This window comes from Athene cunicularia, assembly GCF_003259725.1.
Source record: "Athene cunicularia isolate RWA chromosome 1 unlocalized genomic scaffold, athCun1 chr1_part2, whole genome shotgun sequence".
Classification (NCBI taxonomy): Eukaryota; Metazoa; Chordata; class Aves; order Strigiformes; family Strigidae; genus Athene; species Athene cunicularia.
The window spans coordinates 70588177-70607663 of NW_020799092.1; the positions used below are offsets into that span (position 1 = coordinate 70588177).

General features: G+C 36.4%; 1 protein-coding gene across 12 annotated transcripts in view; it reads right to left on the reverse strand.

The window, feature by feature from the left end:
* The window catches only part of MAGI2 (membrane associated guanylate kinase, WW and PDZ domain containing 2), a 532719-nt gene that overhangs the window by 402276 nt on the left and 110956 nt on the right, over positions 1 to 19487 (reverse strand). The gene's annotated exons all lie outside the window — the stretch shown is intronic.

The following is a 19487-nucleotide window of genomic DNA, read 5'->3' on the forward strand; positions in this document are numbered from 1 at the left end:
AAAAAAATCAGAAATGGGACTCTTGTCATGCCAAGGTAAGCACATCCTTGTAGAAAAATATTTAATGCCTTCTAAGCTTAACACTTGAACACCTTTATGATGATCCCAACAATGAAGCCCACAGAAGCCAACAGAAGCCAGAATAAACAGACTATTCCACCTCAATCATTTAAGTTTCTGGATGTAAGTGGAATTCTGCAGTTTTTTGGGACTCTCTATATCCACATGTAGTTACTCTATTATTTTTTTCCCTTCAATATCCACATGTAGTTACTTTATTATATTTTTTCCCTTCGTCCTCCTGATGCACAATAATGAAAGATGGGTAATGATATATATTGGCTAGAATGGGTCAAATAGAAGAGAATCAGCTGAGAAAATAATCTGAAGAGGCTAGCAGGCACAGCCAAATGACATTTCTTACTCTAATTACTTCAGAACTCATAACACAGAATTGCATACATATTTGAGTTTTCTAATTTGGATATCAGCAACAGTTTTTTATTGCTGTAAAGTCAATATAAAACTTGTTTTTACTAAAGAAATAGGCCTAAACTATCATGGCTGAAAAGGCAAATAGACACCATTATCCAACTACTTAGAGTAGTTACAATACTATGTAAATCATGGGGCTGCTCAACAAAATTTCCAACCTAAAATCAACTACTAACATGCAGTTGTGTCATTCGGTGCCCAGCACTCCCATTGAAAGTGATAAGTTTCCTGATGAGCAAGATGATCACATCTTATGCATACTTATTACAGCCCCCAAAATATACTCAGTTTAGCAAAACAGAGAACACTACAGATTTTCAATAATGAAATGCTGTGGTCACCCATCTAGTGCTAAGTATGGTTTATGACTCTCAGAAGACAACCATTTAATTTCTAAGAAATAAAGCAATGATTTTAGACTTCCCATAAAGCCTCTTAGAAAACCTGGGCTTCCATACAAATTTACAGAAACACAACATCCTGAATTTACGTGTTGATGTAGTAAATAAGTACAGGCTTAATCCTCTGGGAGAAACAGGATTACAATCTTCCATCTAAAGGGTATATGTATACATACACATAGATACATAGATATATATATACAGACATGTATATATAATTAACCAATCCCATATAATAAATATGGATGAAAACCTGTCTCAAACATGCAGATAACAATCATGTTTTAGAAACTGTGTGCAGTACTACTTATCAAAATAAAAACCTGCACAAACCAATACTTTACTCAAGAGGTAAATACAGTATTTGTAATCATTAAGTTTATCGCCTGTAATCCTTTGAGAGGAATCTGAAAATTTCCCAGCAGAATCACTATTTTAAAATTATACCTTTTAAAAAATTAGAGCTTTAATTTGAACAACACCACATATATAATCAAACCACTGAGGCATGACAAAAATAAATTAATGGTCTACTTTGTTATAGAAATAGTCTCAATATTTGCAATGTTAATTTCAAAACAGTAAAAACATGCATATATCAACATAAAATAACAGTAAAAATCCCTATTTTATTTATAATACATATCAGCCTTAAGGCTGGATTTATTCGTAAAAGAAGCCATAGAACTAGGTTGCATGGTTTTTTACAGTTTGTTTATATGCAAGTTTAAAAGGTATATGCTTTAAAAATGAAACTATGTCCAATCAGTAGGAAAAAGGATATGTCATGTGAGTGTATTCATGAAGTCTTTTTGAATTTGCGCGGTGAACAGGCATGAGTGCTTTCCTTTCCATTACTCTTCAGATATAGAATTTGTAAGTCTGTGTTTCAAAAGTAATGCTAAAGGAGATAAACCACCATTAACTTCAGATCCTTTATATTAATATTACTATGAGTGAAAATATCCAAGTGCAGTGCGTACAAGTTACACATGTAATTTATACAATGGAGAAAACCACTACAAAATGAGCACTGACAGTATTTTAAGTATCTTGCACCTTTGAAAATACTATATGTTATAATCACTAAGGTTAGCAATTTTGTGATAGATGTGGTTTGGGTTTTGGATGTACCTACAGTCCTTTGTGTTCATAGGAGACTGATTGCCAAGAGGAAGGAGAAAGAAGGCTGAGGTAGAGATGTGCTTCTATTCCAGTGACATTATAAATAAGCCATTTGACATGTGTGGGCTGTGACCTGTGCTAGAGATAGCATTTAATGCAGGTCTATCTGTGGAATGAATTAGTCATTATCTTTGACTTTAAAACAGACATAAAGAACTGAGAGATGATGAGCAAGGTTAATACAAATATCCTCTGGAGCTCCCGGCATTTTCTTGTCAAATTATGGGAAGCCACAGGAAGGGATTATGGAAACTTTCCCTCCTTCAAAAGACAGATAAAAGATAAAAGTAGAAGAAACAAAATTCCTTTGAGAGTGAGGATAAAATTCAGCATCTAGCCTGCTAGAATGTCCATGCTGTTTTTTCCTTATGGGAGTGATACAGGAATGACATCAGCTCTTGAACACTAGTAAAGAAACTGCTTGAGCAAAATGGAAATAGAATGGATAGATACCATTCAACACTGATGTCAGAGCAGACTCTCATTTGCAGCTTCAGAATACTGTGCTACAGGAAACCTCTTAACAATATAAAAATGAGGGTTTGGACTGCATGTAGCCACTGAAATACCTCATAGCTCTTTTTGTGAAGCAGGAATCCAATACCAATATCCTTAGTTAGAATCTAGAGCCAGGATAAGCGTTTTGCTGACCCAGACTGAAAGAAAGGTTTTATTCTTTACTTTGCCATATATACACATGTGTACACGTGTGTACAGGCATGTGCATGATCACTGTTCTGGGTAATTCCTATCAGTCTCAAAAAAGGAAAATGGGATGTATCTCAGAGTAATACAATACAGTAAAAAACAAAACAAAACAAAACCCCACAACAAAACCCCTGACTTCTGTATCTAAACTGTCTTCAGTGCTACTGTTAATCTTTACATACGCATCTCATTCCATCCATGAAATGGAAAAGTCATTCCCTTGTACAAAATCTGCACAGGGTTCAATTCAATTCAATACCATTCAATTTGTAGAGGGTTTGGGGGATGAAATGTGTAACTTTCAGCCAAACTGTTTAAAAAATTATTGCCAGCTCATTTGCCAACCACTTCTGAGGTGTGTATTTCAGAGAAGACTGAATGTCTTCATCTAACTGCTAAGCACAGTAGTCTTAATAACTTTGGCGGAAACAGGTGGGTAGTGATGGAAGAAAAAACCCATTAAAATGTCTGTTTATTTTTTGGAGGATATTAATTTAACTTTCTTGGGATAGTTCAGCTGTTTCTCCCTGAGATTGTACTGCCTGTACAGGCCCACGATGAGAAAGAGAAGATAATTATAATCCTCTCCAGACAGTGTGTTCATTAAGCATCCTATTTTGGATAAGTTTTTAATTGGTTTCCAGTGCCTGTAAGTAGGATGGCCTATGGTAGTATGGCAGTGAAGATCTGCGCCCCTACCGCTTTCCCCTGTTGGAATTCAGTAAAGTTTAATTGGGTTACAATGGGGGTAGCCACAAGACATCAATTACTGGTATATTCACAGTGTGGACCTCTTCTTCCAATGGCACTTGATTGACTCTACACACTTCTCTTATTACAGGACCTCTTCCCTTTCTTCCCAGAGAATAAGTATTGTACAAAGATGTCATACTCTTTATTAAACAGCTTCATAATCACACAACTGTTGTGGCACTGCCTGCAAAAATTAAAGCTCTGCCTGGTCTGTGTTTACAGCATGTAACCCACTTTATTTAAAGCTAGTTCTGGAATGTCCTTCTGCATCTGTGACTTTGTCCATGTGTTGAAAGTCTCCCTCCCTAGAACTGGGAAAATATACTGTTTTATGAATGATGCAAAACTATCCTTTGTCCAAGGGGACAAAAAGATATTTTTGTTTGTTAATATGAGAAAACAGATAGAGTAGTTTGGAAAGAATGTCCCTATATATCAGCTGTTTAAGGCATGTGAAACAAATAAAAATAATCACTTAACCTATCTTTCTGACTGCTTCCTAGTCCTCTTTTATCTCACTTAAGATCTGAAATGGTAAAGACCATTTGTTAAAAGCACTTAGTATGTTGCAAAACAATGAACTAAATCCATCAGAATTGGCCAAAGCATTTGTCAATTCTCCTTTTACATAAATGATATTTGACATTTTTGTATGTTTGTTCTTTCCTCTGATTTATAAAACGTTTTCATGGAGAAAAATAATTTCCTGACCTGTAAGGGACAACTAAGGTGTAAATTTGAAAAAAATCACTGTGGTTATATCAACATTAATAATGATAAGACTGTGTTTACTCCCATATTGTTTCACCCTGATATAAGAAGAGCTAAATTACATGTTGGCAAACATTCCTTAACCCTGTGGGCAATACTGATGCTACCACTAGTAGTAATGCAACAGAAAGAATAAGAAAATTTAAATTTGCAGGAGGGATACATGTAGTATTATAAAATAACAAGGCTCTTGACTGAGCCTTCTTACACTAGTATTACTGCACTGTTCTCCTGTGTTATTATATCTTTGATCATCTGCATGTTTGCTCAGCACTCACTAGTACTTATATAGGATAAAAACCCCATTTAAAAGTGTTTTCAAAATTGTAATTACAAATTTCGAATTAATATCATGCTAATAATAAAATAACCCCCCTAAATTGTTAAGCATGAAGTCTAATTATTTATTATATTTCCATTCATTATTATTATTAAAAAATGCTATTTATTTATATACTTAATGGGATAATATAATAAAGGAACTTTCAAAAGATTGCAAAACCCATTTAGTACTCCATTTGTATATACTTTATTAATTAAACTAATTTAAAATGAATTATGTTTATATGGGGATGCTGTAGTACATTTCCAAAAGACAATGGAAGTCCTATACTATTTGCACAAATAGTGCAATTCCACAGTTTGGTAGTTACAGAATGGTAGCACATTCAGTGTTGTAACTCTTATGGATACTTACCAAAGACTATCATTTTCCATTGAAGCGAACACAAATTTTACTGAGAAGTGGCTGATTTTAAATTTAAAATGTGATTTTTCTGGAGAGACCCATCAATTGGAAATTAATATACATTCTATCTTTTTCTTTCTTTCTTTCTTTCTTTCTTTTTTTTTCCCATGTCATATGGGAAGAGGAGGTAAACATTTTCTATGTTATTGCTCTTCCACTCTAAAATTCCCAGTGTGGGGAACTCATTGGGATGTCTACAGGCTAGTAGTTTAAAATGAAATTCTGGATTTTTTGTTTGTTTGACTCAGTAGCTCCTTCTAACAAAACCCATAATAAAATTACTCTCTCTCTCTCTATATATATATATATATGTATAAATTGTATCTATTTGTAAGTATGGGGTACAATAGACACTTCATGCATCAGATATTATTTTACTTCATCCTCCTCGTCATATTTTCAGCTTTTTGTCTGTGTGGTAATATTTTCCAGTTAATAAAAATGTGCTAGTATTATTATTAATAGTATCCACCTTTGTATTCATATGCTGTTTTAAAAGACATCTCTTTGCATGTTATGTAAATTTTAAAAGAGTCTGAAGAATTAGATAACATTTCCTATATGCACACATAAACCTGATACGTTTAATTTTGTGTTTAAATCATTTACTGGGTAGTTGTGTAAGAGTCTGTCAGACTTTCTGGTACCATTTTGATTATTTTTTTCTAGAGGCATTTGCCTAAAAAGCGCCTTGTATTCATAGTATACACAGTAATATTCCATCTAGTCATTAATAGTCAAACACACACACAATGGCACATCTGACATAGGCAGATGAGTTGGGAATTGAAACCATAATAATTAACAATAGATTTCCTGATCTCACCATGACAAGTAAATGAAACACTCTGCAGTGTGCTTGCCCACTGGAAGAGGGAATTAACTCAGTATGAAAAGTAGAATGGAAGCATATCACTGATTAGATCTAATGCACAAGGAATGCAACAATGGGAAATTTATGTCAGCAGAACACGTCAAATTCTTTTCTAAATACTGTGCATGAGCATGCAAAACCACACACATACATATTCCCTGTAAGAACCATAGTAAAACTGCAAGATGTACAAAACACAATCCCAACTCCAATAAATAAATATTATTGCACGTCGTGTCTTCCTACAAACAGTTTGATTTCCTATTTAAATTTCTCCAGTAATTCTGGTCTCATTCACTTTCCTACTGAAACGACTCCTCCTTCCGTGACTCTGCTCCAGCTCGCGGTTCCTCCCCCTTCAGGACCTTGGAGAGCAGCAGCAGCCGGCACCGCCCACCGCTCCGCTCCGCGCGCCCCGGGACTACAGAAATACACATCGCTTTGCGCTTGCCTTTTACATACATTATCATCCTCTCCTCTTCTGTATGTCTATTATGACTGATGCATCTTTCTTTTCCTTGTCCTCAAGTTCTCATTTTCTTTTATAGTGACATTCATTGTTGCAGCAACTCTCCCATTTGTCTGAAAGAAAATGTTCTCCCTGTTGTTTTTTTTGTGTGTGTGTGTGTTTTGTTTGTTTGTTTGTTTGTTTTGTTTTGTTTTATGTTTGTTCGGTTTTGGCTTTTGGCTTTTTTTTTGGTAAGGCCGCCTTATATTTAATGCTGACAATATCACCATGGAAGACGCAATAGAAGTATTGTATCAAGCATTACAGTTCTGTTGTTTTAATATATATCTGGTCAGATATGCTGCATTCTTCTACATTGTGTACTATCACAAAGTTTATAACCCTGAATCAGAAGTTATTGTGACTGCAGTAATATAAATTAATTCACTAGAGCCATGACAATACAGTTGTAGTTAATCTTCTTTCCTGTATTAAACACATTTGAATGATTCAGATTCTCATCAAAGCTTGAAAGACCAGTTAAAGTTTGAAATTATAACTAAAAACCTGATTCTGCAAAAATTTGCAAAGGTGAATAATCCCAGCCAGTTCACTGGAAACTGCTCACCTGTACAAAGCCACCTGATAAGTCCTTGCAAGGTCTGTACCTAAATGATCTCATTAAGGCTCAGAGTTTAATTAACTCTCAGACAGATATAAATCAAGAATGATTCCCAAAAGTCATACAGATTCATTGGTGTAACTCAGTGAAATTTTTAATGTTGGTTTCTTAAGGAAAATTAGGTTTCTGTGATGACATTATGAGAGGGAAGCAAGAATGGAGGAGAGGAGGATGTGGGTATGATATATACACCTATCTCCATTTGTGTGTGCATCCTTCAGTCTGCTGTACTAAGCTTGAACACAATGACCAATTAAAAATAATTTTTATAGTGCAATTAACATCTTCAGGCTATCAAGTTTTTACAAGTTTTGTGAAGATACAAAAGGAGAGGGGAAATAAGGAAAGGCTGAATAAAGAGCTCATTCTGGATCTCAAACACAACATTCATAAGAGAACAGTTTTGGGGATTTGGCAGCATGGAAGTCTTTCTTTTTAAAAGCTGGGAGAGCTCTGAAAATATATTTCACATCTCTCTTTAAATACTGTGGCTTTTGTAGGTTTACTCTGCTACATGGAATTCAGAGGGCATCCTCAGAGATGGCCTTCCCATCAGAATAAGAATCAGAAGTAGCTTCTCTTTCTTAACAAAAAACAAAACACCCATGCAATGTGCTTTAGAAGATTCAAACACACACACACAAAACCTATCCTCATACGAAAACAGTTGAACTGTTGAAATGTTGTGAAGAACTGCTTATACTGAAATACTGTGAACTGCTTATATCGGCTCCAAGGCATCTTCTACCATAAATCCACTTCCAGTCATAACACTTCTCAATACACAGTAGGAAAATCAGGCATTATAGGAAGTGAGAGGTCTGATGAGTAAAGCCCATGTATTAAAAAAATTAAATTATAAAAAAAAAAAAAAAAAAAAAAAAAAAGAAAAAAAAGGTGACATATCCTTTAGACAAAGAAGGAGGAAGCCAAGGTAATATACAAATGCAGTCACATTCAAACACCATCAACAAATTATAGCCTTAATCTGGATCACTCAGAACTCAATTTGGGCTAATGTATAGGTCACTACACAACCTGGCAACTGTGGTTGAAGAATAGTCTGGCTGGCTCCAGTCAGCCCAAGACAAACTTCGTAGGTCTAAGATAAATAAATCTAAGACTCCACAAAGCACATTGGGCTGAAGATGGAGTTCTTTCCTGTGGAGATCTAAAATGGCACAAAGTCATAGGTCCTACTTCCATATGCAGTGAAAGAGGAAGGTAAGCCATCCACATTACAAGGCCAGTCGCTCTTCATTGTTCCATTATTATTACTGAGATCCCATAACTTGAAATTCAAAAGCAGATCAAATAATGCCACTCATTCTATAGACAGAGTGAATGTCACATGGACACCAAATCTCATACAGTATGCTACTAATAAATAATATTTCATCTCTAATGGCTCTTGTTTTTTCCTAGCACAAATGAAGATCTTTTATCTATAAGCATTTCTGATGACTTGACTATGATGGAGATCACAACTTACCCATAACCCACCAGAAGTGGAATCTATAAGGATTCTAGAATTAAGTAGCCCTGCACTTGGCAGAAGAAACTTGACAAGTAAAGATTTAACAGGAATTTTGTGGATTCAGATGTGATCATGTTGAGTTGCAACACAAAATACAAAGATCTTCTGCAAATAACAACCACTAGGGTTGGTTATGTTTTTTGTGGGTTTTTTTTTGTTTTGTTTTGTTTTTTTTTTTTTAATATATTACAAAAAAAAAACCCAAAACCAAACAACCCACCCTGTTTTTCTTCTAATTTGAGCTGATGAAGTTTTCTGAGGATACAAAACAGAGTGGGGAAGCAGACACTCCAGAAGGGAGAGCCACCCTGCAGGAAGACCTGGATAGGCTGGAACAGTGGATAATAAGAACCTTATGAAGGTCAGCAAGGACAAGTGTAAGGTCTTGCCCCTGAATAAACATAAACCAGGAGTGCAGCACAGGCTGGGATCTACCTGGCTGGGGAGCAGCTCTGTGGAAAGGGACTTGGGGGTCCTGGGCACACCAAGCTCAACATGAGTAAACAGGGTGCTGCTGTGGCAAAGAAAGCCAACAAGATGCTGGGTTGCATCAACAAGGGCATCACCAGCAGAGATAAAGAAGTCATTATCCTACTCTACTCAGTGCTTGTTATGCCACACCTGGAGCACTGTGTTCATTTTTGGTCCCTGCTGTACAAAAAAGATGTGGACAGGCTGGAGAGGGTCCAGAGGAGGGTCACAAAGATCATTAAGGGACTGGGAAGCCTTCCACATGAGGAAAGATTGAAAGAACCAGGTTTCTTCAGCCTTGAGAAGGATTAGGGGACACCTCATCACCATGTTCCAGTATTTAAAGGGTGGTTATAAAAAAGATGGATACTCCCTTTTTAGAAGGAGTCATATGGAAAAGATGAGGGATAATGGCTACAAGTTACTCCTGGGGAGATTCTGATTGGACACAAAAGGAAAATTTTTCACAATGAAACAATCAGCCACAGGAATAGCTTCCCCAGGGAAGTGGTGGATTCCCCAACATTGGACATTTTTAAGATTCAACTGGACAGGGTGCTGGACCATCTTGTCTAGACCGTGCTTTTGCCAATAAAGGTTGGACCAGATTATCCTTGAGGTCCCTTCCAATGTGGTATTCTGTATTTAAAAGTTATGACTCTTAATGAGTAGTGAACTGCATCAATAAGAAGACCTAGTGTAGAACTACAGAGAATTAAGATTTCCTGTCTTATATCCTATGTAATAGTTACATTAGAAACAATCAAAATACTGATGAACAGCTGTGGTTTTTATATGTAAAACTCAGAAAAAATACTAAAAATTTAATCTTTAATGATAATTTAGGTGGACATTTTATGATTTACAATTATGAGCTGGCATCCCAAGCACACAGTTTACAGTTTCCTAAGAAGGTAGGTAGCTGCAGCTGCTGATTTTCGAGTGTCAGGCCTTTATCCATTTGTCAGACTCAACACCAAGATTCTAATCTTGCTTTTTCTTCTACTGTATTTTTCTTTAATCTGTGGAACACCTTCACACATGAAGAGAAACCCGTTTTTGACATTCATGTCAAGATTTCTAATATCATAGTTTACCTCACTGCACCTGTTCTCCACTGACAAGAAAAATTATTGTGAACAAAGGTTATATATACCCAAATTCGGTGCATATTCATTCAACCCTCCCAGTATTGAATACTATCTTACTTTCTGATATGAAGTTTGATAAAATCATTTTTGAGCACTAACTTTTGAGTATTGTTGCTAAAAACTCCTTCTAGCCTAGCAAGCACAAAATACACACAGAATATTGTACTGCAAATCTTTCTGGCTTGCTACTCCATCAGAATAGATTCAGAAGGACTTCTAATTGTAATGAAGGAATAGGAAGAGATAAACTTATTTATGGCTACCTCTAAATAAGACCTGAAACCTTGGCTAGATTATAGATCTTGACCACTGCTCTCATGTTTCTAAAGGATTCATAAGGGGAGTTGTGGATTTTTTCCTTGCAAATAAGTCTCATCTGATTCTGGTGACAGTGCAGACAGAAGTTTTCATATACAGAATACTAAGGGTAGTTTTAACTGTGTATAAAGAACAACAGTTACTCATCAGCATTGGGATGTACTGTAGATGCTACATTAAGCTTTTGGCATTCTTTTTTCTGCTAGTCAACTTTTTCACGTCATCACAAACAGATAATCTCAGATAAGGAGGAGTTACTTAATACAATGATCTCATTTCCCGTACAGTAGCCTATGGAATACTATTGGTATTTTATCACAACAGGAAACAGATGATTGAAATGTGAAGAACTAATTTATTTCAAACCATGCTACAGTCAGAAAGGGTGTATTCTGAATTGAAAACTAGATAATGCATGTCTGGATTGCTTCTGTCCTGTTTCAGAAGGTCAAGCAGGATATATTGGGAGGAATGTCTTTCCTATTTAGGGACTGGTTAAAACTGTCATCTATGTGGCTCGTTTCATGAGATAAGTATCCCAGAGGGAAGAAAGAGAATCGTCAGAGACGGGTGATGAGCTGGACCACTGCTTCAAGGAGTAGTGACTGAAAGTAGCGGAGTGAGTCCTCTTTGAAAACAGTGGATCTGTGTATAGAAGGTATGCACTTGTCTCATGAGTCTGTGGCTACAGTTTTCAAAGAATACCTACATCCCACTGAATTGCAATGGAATATCCATTAAGACACATCATAAGAAAAAAGCTCTTCAGCTATCTACCAAGAGTATAAGATCATGTTATATAATTCTTATTCACATTCTGGATGGGTTCTGTTCACTTCATTTCTTCAGAACCCTATTTTCATTCAAAACTTACCATCATGCAACTTCTATTGTAAAATTTATTTATATTAATAATTTAACCAAAGCTGAGCTGCACAAAATCATTTGTGTTTTTGGGGCAGAGGTTATTTTACTAGATTTAAAAATGAAAGAACAAAAGAATCATGACATGACTCAGTAAAAAGGCCTTGCTATTTTAGGACCTATATATTCGAATCAATAACACTGTTGAATCGTTCTTCTCTGGGGACAAAAAAAAAAAAAAAAAAAAAAAAAAAAAAAAAGTTAAACAGGCACAACCATTCCTTAGGCTCTGTCACAATTTCCAGACACAGTTCATCTGGCATAATTACTCTTATTTTCATTACCTGACCCTAATGTCCAACTTTCTCTCTTTCCAGAGTATTACCAATGGATTAACAATTTTGAAAGCCACACAAGCTAACAGTAGATTTTGGTCTTTCCTTGGAACACTGAATTGTGCAGTTAAAGTAATTTGAGAGGTAATCAAATACTCTAATGATCTGCAGTCTAGTATAGATTCTTATATCAATACCCCCTCTGGAAAACTAAGAGAAATAAAAATTTGCTCCTGTCAGAAATACAGGAAATTCCTGTCTCAATAAAGTTAAAAAACTGTGCATACAAAAAAAAAAAATAAAAATCTATCCAGTAAGATGTATCTATAGATATTCACATCTGAAATCAGAACACTTAAGCCTCAACACCCCAATAGCTGAAGTACTGATAGCATAAAAAAGAGGAACATTCCCCAGAAAAAATAAATTCAGATGTTGGGATTACAATCACTATCCCAGAGTTAAACAAATATAAAATAAAATAGACATTTGGACCTTGGTTAATAATTGCGTAGCAGAACAGACAGCAGAATTAAGCATGCTTGGAAGTAACATAGCTGACATAATTACAGGAGAAAAAAAAAAATCAAAGAAATAAAAACCGTTCATGTACCATGAAACTGTGCTTCAGCAAATATGAGATCGATGGATTATATGGCTTTTGAAGGCTTTCATTTACAGTTAAATCCAAACTGAAACACCAGAGCATTAAAGTCAGAAAAATCTGAAGGTTAGCATTTTTTTCAATGAACAAAGTATTAAAGTACTCCCTAAGTGAGCACTTCTTTTGTTATATAAATCCCTGTTCACTGAACCGATTTCCTGTTAGTAGACTGAACCATGGATTAGGTACATTTGATTTGAAGAATGTCACTAATGAAACAAATCATCAGGAAAGGAAAGAGAATTTTAAAGTGTGCTTACTGCACTGCAGGGTCATAGTGACGAGGTTTTGTAGAGCAGGGTAGAAACTCAATGGAAAAAAAAAAGGGGAAAATGTGAGTGTATAAAAAAGGATTTTGGAAAGCTGAACCATCCAAAAGAGGCACTTGGAACTCAGGTAGCTGATGAAATATAAATGTCAACAACCATTATATCTTAACGCAAGTGAAATATTTTTATACAAAGTTATAAAGAAGCGTGGTTGCAGTTGAAGTTGTTCTGGGTTAATAGAGGCTGTATGTTTTTACGATTCAGCTCAAACAACTGGCAGTCAGATTTCCTGGCTTCCACCGTTTATGTTGTCATTAAATTGGTGCAATTTTAAGCAAGTCATGACTTCGATGCCTCAGTTTACCTGTTTATGAAACCAAAATGACATTTAACTGTGCTGCAGGGCTTAATTATGCTCATGAAGTACATGAGATCATTGTAGGAAGCATTATACGTATGTGTATTTTTATGAGCATAACATCTGTATCAACAGTTCTTTGAATAATAAGAAAAGACATGAAATCTGCAGGATTGCAGGTGTAGAGAAGGCGACATTTGTTTCCATCATTGTATAGTAAATTACACATAATTAGAAAAAGAAAAACTGAAATAAAATGGGACAACTTTATAATTGTGCCGAGAATCCAACACTCATCATCCCAAATGTAATAAACTGTAGCCTTAGGACATTTTTCTGATATTTGTCTGGAAGATAGTCAAGGTTATGCACCAAAATCTAAAAGTCCGTTGTTGATCCTGCTACAAATTACATAGCTTATCACAAAGACACAAACCATGTGTCTTTGTGTGGCAAAGACACAAACTATGATTGGCTCCTTTATATGTGCAGTGCTTTCGACTCACCCAACAGTTCCAATTCAGTTTTAGTCTCTTTTTTTGTTTGTTTTGGTTTAGTTTGGGTTATTTTGTGGAGTTTAGGTGGTGGGGTGTTTTTGGTTGGGTTTTTCTTTGTTCTTCTGTTGTTGTTGTCATTGGGGGAGAATTCTGTTTTGGTTAGGTTTTCAATCTTACAGACAATATCCCTGCATGGCAGAAATCAGATATAAATCTGTATCCTCCTACACTAAGAAATAACATTCTCTGATAAAAAGCGTTTGTTAATGCACATTTAAGACTCTCACTAGTATCTCTTATAAAGCACCACTTCAGAAAAATTAAACATTCCGAAAAGCATAAAATAAAGAATTTCTGTACCTGACAGCTCAGTCTAACTCCAATTCTACCTGTGCAAAAGCCACTGGGAATATTTGTGACAGCCCATTTCCAAAAGCAGTGCATGACAGGGCAGAGTGGTAAAAAGGTATGGAGAGTAAAGGAGGAAAAAAACTAGTGTTTCTGTGGAATAAGTGAAGTGCTTTTTCCATTATTTTTTTATGTTATCTGCAAAAACAGAACACAAAATATGTATGGCAGGCCACCAATAAGCAAGGGCAGAGCTAAGGTTAATTTTATACTTCCTCATTTCCCACAGTTTGAATGTGACAGGTCAAGACACCGGTGCTTAGCTTGTGAAACAGGCTACAGAGGGAAATGTATACATCTGTAGGTAACTTGTATATGTTTAAATTAATTTATTGGACTACTTTCCATACACTGTAGTTTAATTTTGGTGAGGTTTTGTGGGTGTTAAAATATATGAAGAAAAACAGTTTTATACAAGACAAAGTTGATTTAGGTGGCTATACCTATTGCAAAATTTGAAAGCTGAGATGCTGCTGCAATTAAGCAAAGGGAAGTATTTTTTTCCACTCCTGACCACATTACTACAGTGGAAGGGTAATAATCATTCTCATAACTATCATCACTGGATGCTGGAGTTACTAAGACATTAAGAGAGATGGATTATTAGTTCTTCTCAAATCTAAATAGCATCAGTTTCTGTGGGTTACACTACATTTAAATATGAAAAAGAAGGCAGATGTTTTAGAGATCTCTACTTTTGGATGAATATGTACAGGGCTAATGTTTCCTGATCACTGACTCCTTGCAGGGGTTTCTTAATGATCAGCAGAGAGCCTGGGTGGTGAAGGAGTGTGCTAAACTGCTGGTTTTTTGTGAAAGAATGTGCTCAGTCCTTGAACATGACAGAATTAAATGCTTATTAGTTAAGCTGTAATCTGACCTGGATGTTACGGAGCAGTAATACATAAATGCTATTTGATTTTTTCCCCCCCTTGTGTTTATGACTGAAACGTTATCTTCTTTTTATGTGATTTCACATGCCTGTCCCTGGCCACCCCTAAATTATTGCAGTTACCCTTTTAATAGTAGCTTAAAAAAAAAAAAAAATTTGAAGGGAAAAAACATCAAACATAATACAGACAAAGGTTGAGTGAGAAAGTTCTGGTCAAAAATAAATCAGCAAAATGTATAGCATTTAAGTAGCAGACAATTCCTATTTTTATGAAAGTTATCTAAGAATGCTTTATCTTACGTTTTTTTCCTAAAGAGAGATAGTGCAGAAGTACCATAGTCTTGAAAGGAAAGAGAAAAACTACAGAAAAATGCATTGGGGGGAACAGAGCAAAAGATGCATTCTTACTATTGCCACTTTCTGCTGTCAGATGAGAGAACATGTGGCAGACTCAGGAGGAGAGATTTTCTATGAAAAAAGGCAGACAATTTTGAAAATTAGTTTTGTCATAATAACAACTTGCCAAATGTTAGTCTTTTAGAAAGTCAGCTCTGAGTTCATTTTTCCCGACTTCTACTGGATTTTGGGGAAAGATTATTTAGAATAAATAACATCCTGCAAATTGAAACACACTATCTGGTCTTTAAACCACATTCAACTTAAGACGGAGAACTGCAAATCATTGTGGGCTTCCTAAATTATAGACAAATTTAGATAAATCCATACATAGCCAAGAGATATGCATACTGTTAGAAGGAGTACCTAGTCCGCAGGAATTTTAGAAAAAGAAATTAAAGTATTTGAGTTTATCTAAAGAGGTCTTCAAGCACAGTATTTGGGTTACTATATTCAGCAAACTGCGAGTTGATTTGAAATGGAAATATATATCTTTAGAGTAAAAGGAATGTGCAGATGGTCTTGGATGACTGAGAAACAAAATGAGTACTAGCACAAAATGAGCACAAACTGTTCATTTTATGAGTTGTCATGGAGAGAATTATGAATGGAAAATATTCTTATGCACTAACGAAGACAGAAGAACCCTGAAAGCTGCATTAATTATAATGTAACTGCATTACTCCAGTATGGACAATTTGTTGTACAGTATTTCTTATTTCAAGTGCTGACAAACTACCTTGTAAAATTTGATGCAAACACATCAGTTTCATGAAGAGCAAACAAAACATTTAGATTGGAAGGAAGAAACTAGCTATCTGAAAAAGTTTGCTTATTCATAGAAAATTACTTCAGCAAAAGTGAACATGCCAAACCTGAGAAAAGGTCAGAAAGGACAGGAGCGCTGCATTTCATTTCCATTCCAAGGCAAGAGACCAAAGCAGAAGCAGAAATCACTGTGTTTCTTTCTGTAAACCCAGACCTGGACAGGTGATGCAGAGTATATTAACAAAATGAGTACTGGTAAGAATGGCCAACTGATCATAGTTTGGGAGGTAAGGTGAACCAGCAATTCAGGTATGATTCTAGTATGATATTCCTGACTGATGAGAATTCAGTGACTGAAGAAGTTGCTAAAGTTACCATCAAGTAAATTATTTCATTTAATAGTTTAACTGATAGAAAGGAAGATTGTGAAAGCAATATTATGTGTCACATTTCCAAATGTATCATTAAGAGGACTTGCAGCACATGTATGAAGAGGGAAAAGCCAATGCTGTCAACACTGGGAATAGGATTTTCAGAAGTACCTCCATAACTGGGAAGGAAAACAACACAGGAAGCCAACCTTTGAGTTGTGCTGTTACCTGCCCACTGCAACAAATAGTGAACAATCAATTACCTATTTATGTACTTAAGTACATTAGATAACATTTTAAATCAGGCATCTATGACAATCAGTAGGAAATTGTGATGCAAAATTGAATGTAGCAGTTTATGTTTGAGAAGATGCTAAAATTAAGGAAAACTACAAAATCACTGTATTCCAGTCACCAGCTGAGAGTAGCAAAATTGCACTTCTGATGGTCATGTAAATCTGAAGTTGTTCTTCACTCCTGTCACTGTGCTGGCAGGACAGTAGAAGTAGAGGCAAAAAACCCCAGACAACCTGATTCTCACTTGATGGCTAAAATACACAGGCTGGGAAGCAGTGTAATGCTGCTTCCAAAGGCAGCTCCCCCATGTAAACTGATTTTACAGATTTTGAGATCAACTCAGTTTAAGGCAAGCTCCCTTCAGACTGCCATATCTAAAGTCATAATTTATTGAGCACACTGAGGAATACACAAAGAAAAATCCAGCACCTATTTTAGTTAATGCTGATTTGATCATGCCATCAATAGTGATGTGAAAACATATGTGTATACCAAGGACATGTACTTTTTCTTTAATAGAATCAAGTCACTGAAAGGTTTGGTGCTTCAAGATGTAATATGTAACATAGTGTTATCGCTGCGTAAGGAAAAAAATGCTGGATTTTCTTACTCTTCAAGCATTTCCAGAGGCAGTTTATTTCTCTAGCTAAACTCTATCAAAGTCATATATATAATAAAATTAACATTCATGCCCAATGCTAGCCTCTTTCTGCATCATCTTCTTCAGCTATTTTATTCAGTCTTAAGATTCAGCATTTACTTCCTTCCTCACCCTGTATATAAAAGGTTTGTAATTTTCAGTCTGCATCAAAGGAGAGGTGAGAGATGTTACATGTGGTACACAGACAATACAGCATGAATTTAGTCTCAATATTTGTAAAACATTTCTTGTTCACAAAATAAAACTTTTTTTTTTTTTTTTTTTCTTTTGGCAGCCCCAAGTTTTCATGGCAAGTAGCCAGCCAGTAACAAGCAGAGGGTGTTACTGGATAAACCCACCAGGATCAGCTGCCTTATTTATGTTTGTATTTGCAACAAGTCCCTGTTCTGTAATAAGAAAAAATTGAAATTCCCTTTCTTTTGTTTCTAGTTAATGTAACAAGTTTAAAATAATTACATACTCAAATGCAGAAATATAAATATTAGTAAGATAGCTAAGCTATTGATTTTTTAAGGCCTCTTCTTTTGTGTTTTTTTTCACTAATGATTTGTAGGAATTTACATATAATATACAATATTCTTATTAAGTGCTTAGAAACCTGTCTGTTTGCATTTAATTCCTAGTCTATATACCATATATAAAGGTGTTAAACAGGAGTGGCCCCAAATCCGAGCCCTGGGGGACACCACTCGTGACCGGCCGCCAACTGGATTTAACTCCGTTCACCACAGCTCTCTGGGCCTGGTCATCCAGACAGTTTTTTACCCAGCAAAGCGTGTGCCCATCCAAGCCTCGAGCAGCCAGTTTCACCAGGTGAATGCTGTGGGAAACGGTGTCAAAGGCCTTAATAAAGTCAAGGTAAATTACATCCACAGCCTTTCCCTCATCCAATAACCAGGTCGCCCTGTTGTAGAAGGAGATCAGGTTTATCAGGCAGGACCTGCCTTTCATAAACCCATGCTGACTGGGCCTGAGAATCTGGTTGTCCCGCATGTGTTGTGTGATGGCACTCAGGATGAGCTGCTCCATCAGCTTCCCGGCACCGAAGTCAAGCTGACGGGCCTGTAATTTCCTGGATCATCCTTCCAACCCTTCTTATATATCAGCATCACATTGGCCAATTTCCAATCTTTTGGGACCTCCTGATTTCCACCCTGCATATCCTCACAGCATCTTTGTAATCACTGTGAGTGGCTAGCCCCTTCTTACAAAGGCCGCAAACTCTCCTTTTCTCCCTGAGTTGCAGCCAAAGCTCCCTGTTCAGCCAGGGTGGTCTTATCTGTCGCTGGCTTCTCTTAGAGCACCTGGGGACCGCCTGCTCCTGAGCCATTAACACTTCCTTCTTGAAGAGCGCCCAGCCTTCCTGGACCCCTACAGCCTTCCGGACCTTCTCCCAAGGATTCTGTCAAGCAGGTGCCCAAACAAGACAAAGGCAGCCCTTTGGAAGTCCAGGATGTCAGTTCTGCTGCCCCCTCTCCTGGCCTCTCTAAGAACAGAGAACACTATTATTTTGTGATCTCTGTGCCCTAGTTGTCCTCCAACCTCCACAGCATCCACCAGTCCTTCTCTGTTCACAAAGAGGAGATCCAGCAGGGAACCTGCTCTGGTCGGTTCTCTCACCAGCTGTGTCAGGAAGTTATCTCCCACACATTCTAGGAATCTCCGGGACTGGTCCTGCTGTGCTGTTTTGTATTTCCAGCAGATGTCTAGGAAGTTAAAGTCTCCCACAAGAACAAGGGCAAGCGATTGTGAGATTTCACCTAAGTGCCTATAGAATATTTCATCCACCTCTCTGTCCTGGTTGTATGGCCTATAGTAGACTCCCACTGTGACGTCTGCCCTGTATGATGAGTAAATGAGTAATACCCAACAGATTTGCATGATTCCTCACAAAGTTCCCCAGACTGGCTCCTATCTGGTAGGAGATGATCACCTGATGTAAGCCGAAGAGCACCTTAACCTCCATGCCAATTCTATAAATTTCATACTCTCCTCATATTACAAATCCACATGGCTGATGACTGAATTTTCTTCCATGATTTTATTTTAAGAGTAATAACTGAGATAAAGGAATTAAGATTTAATTTTTGCTGTAATATCTTTGTTAACAACTGTAGAAATAGCCCCTTTAAGCAACCTGCTAACTTTTACTAGAAAAATTAATG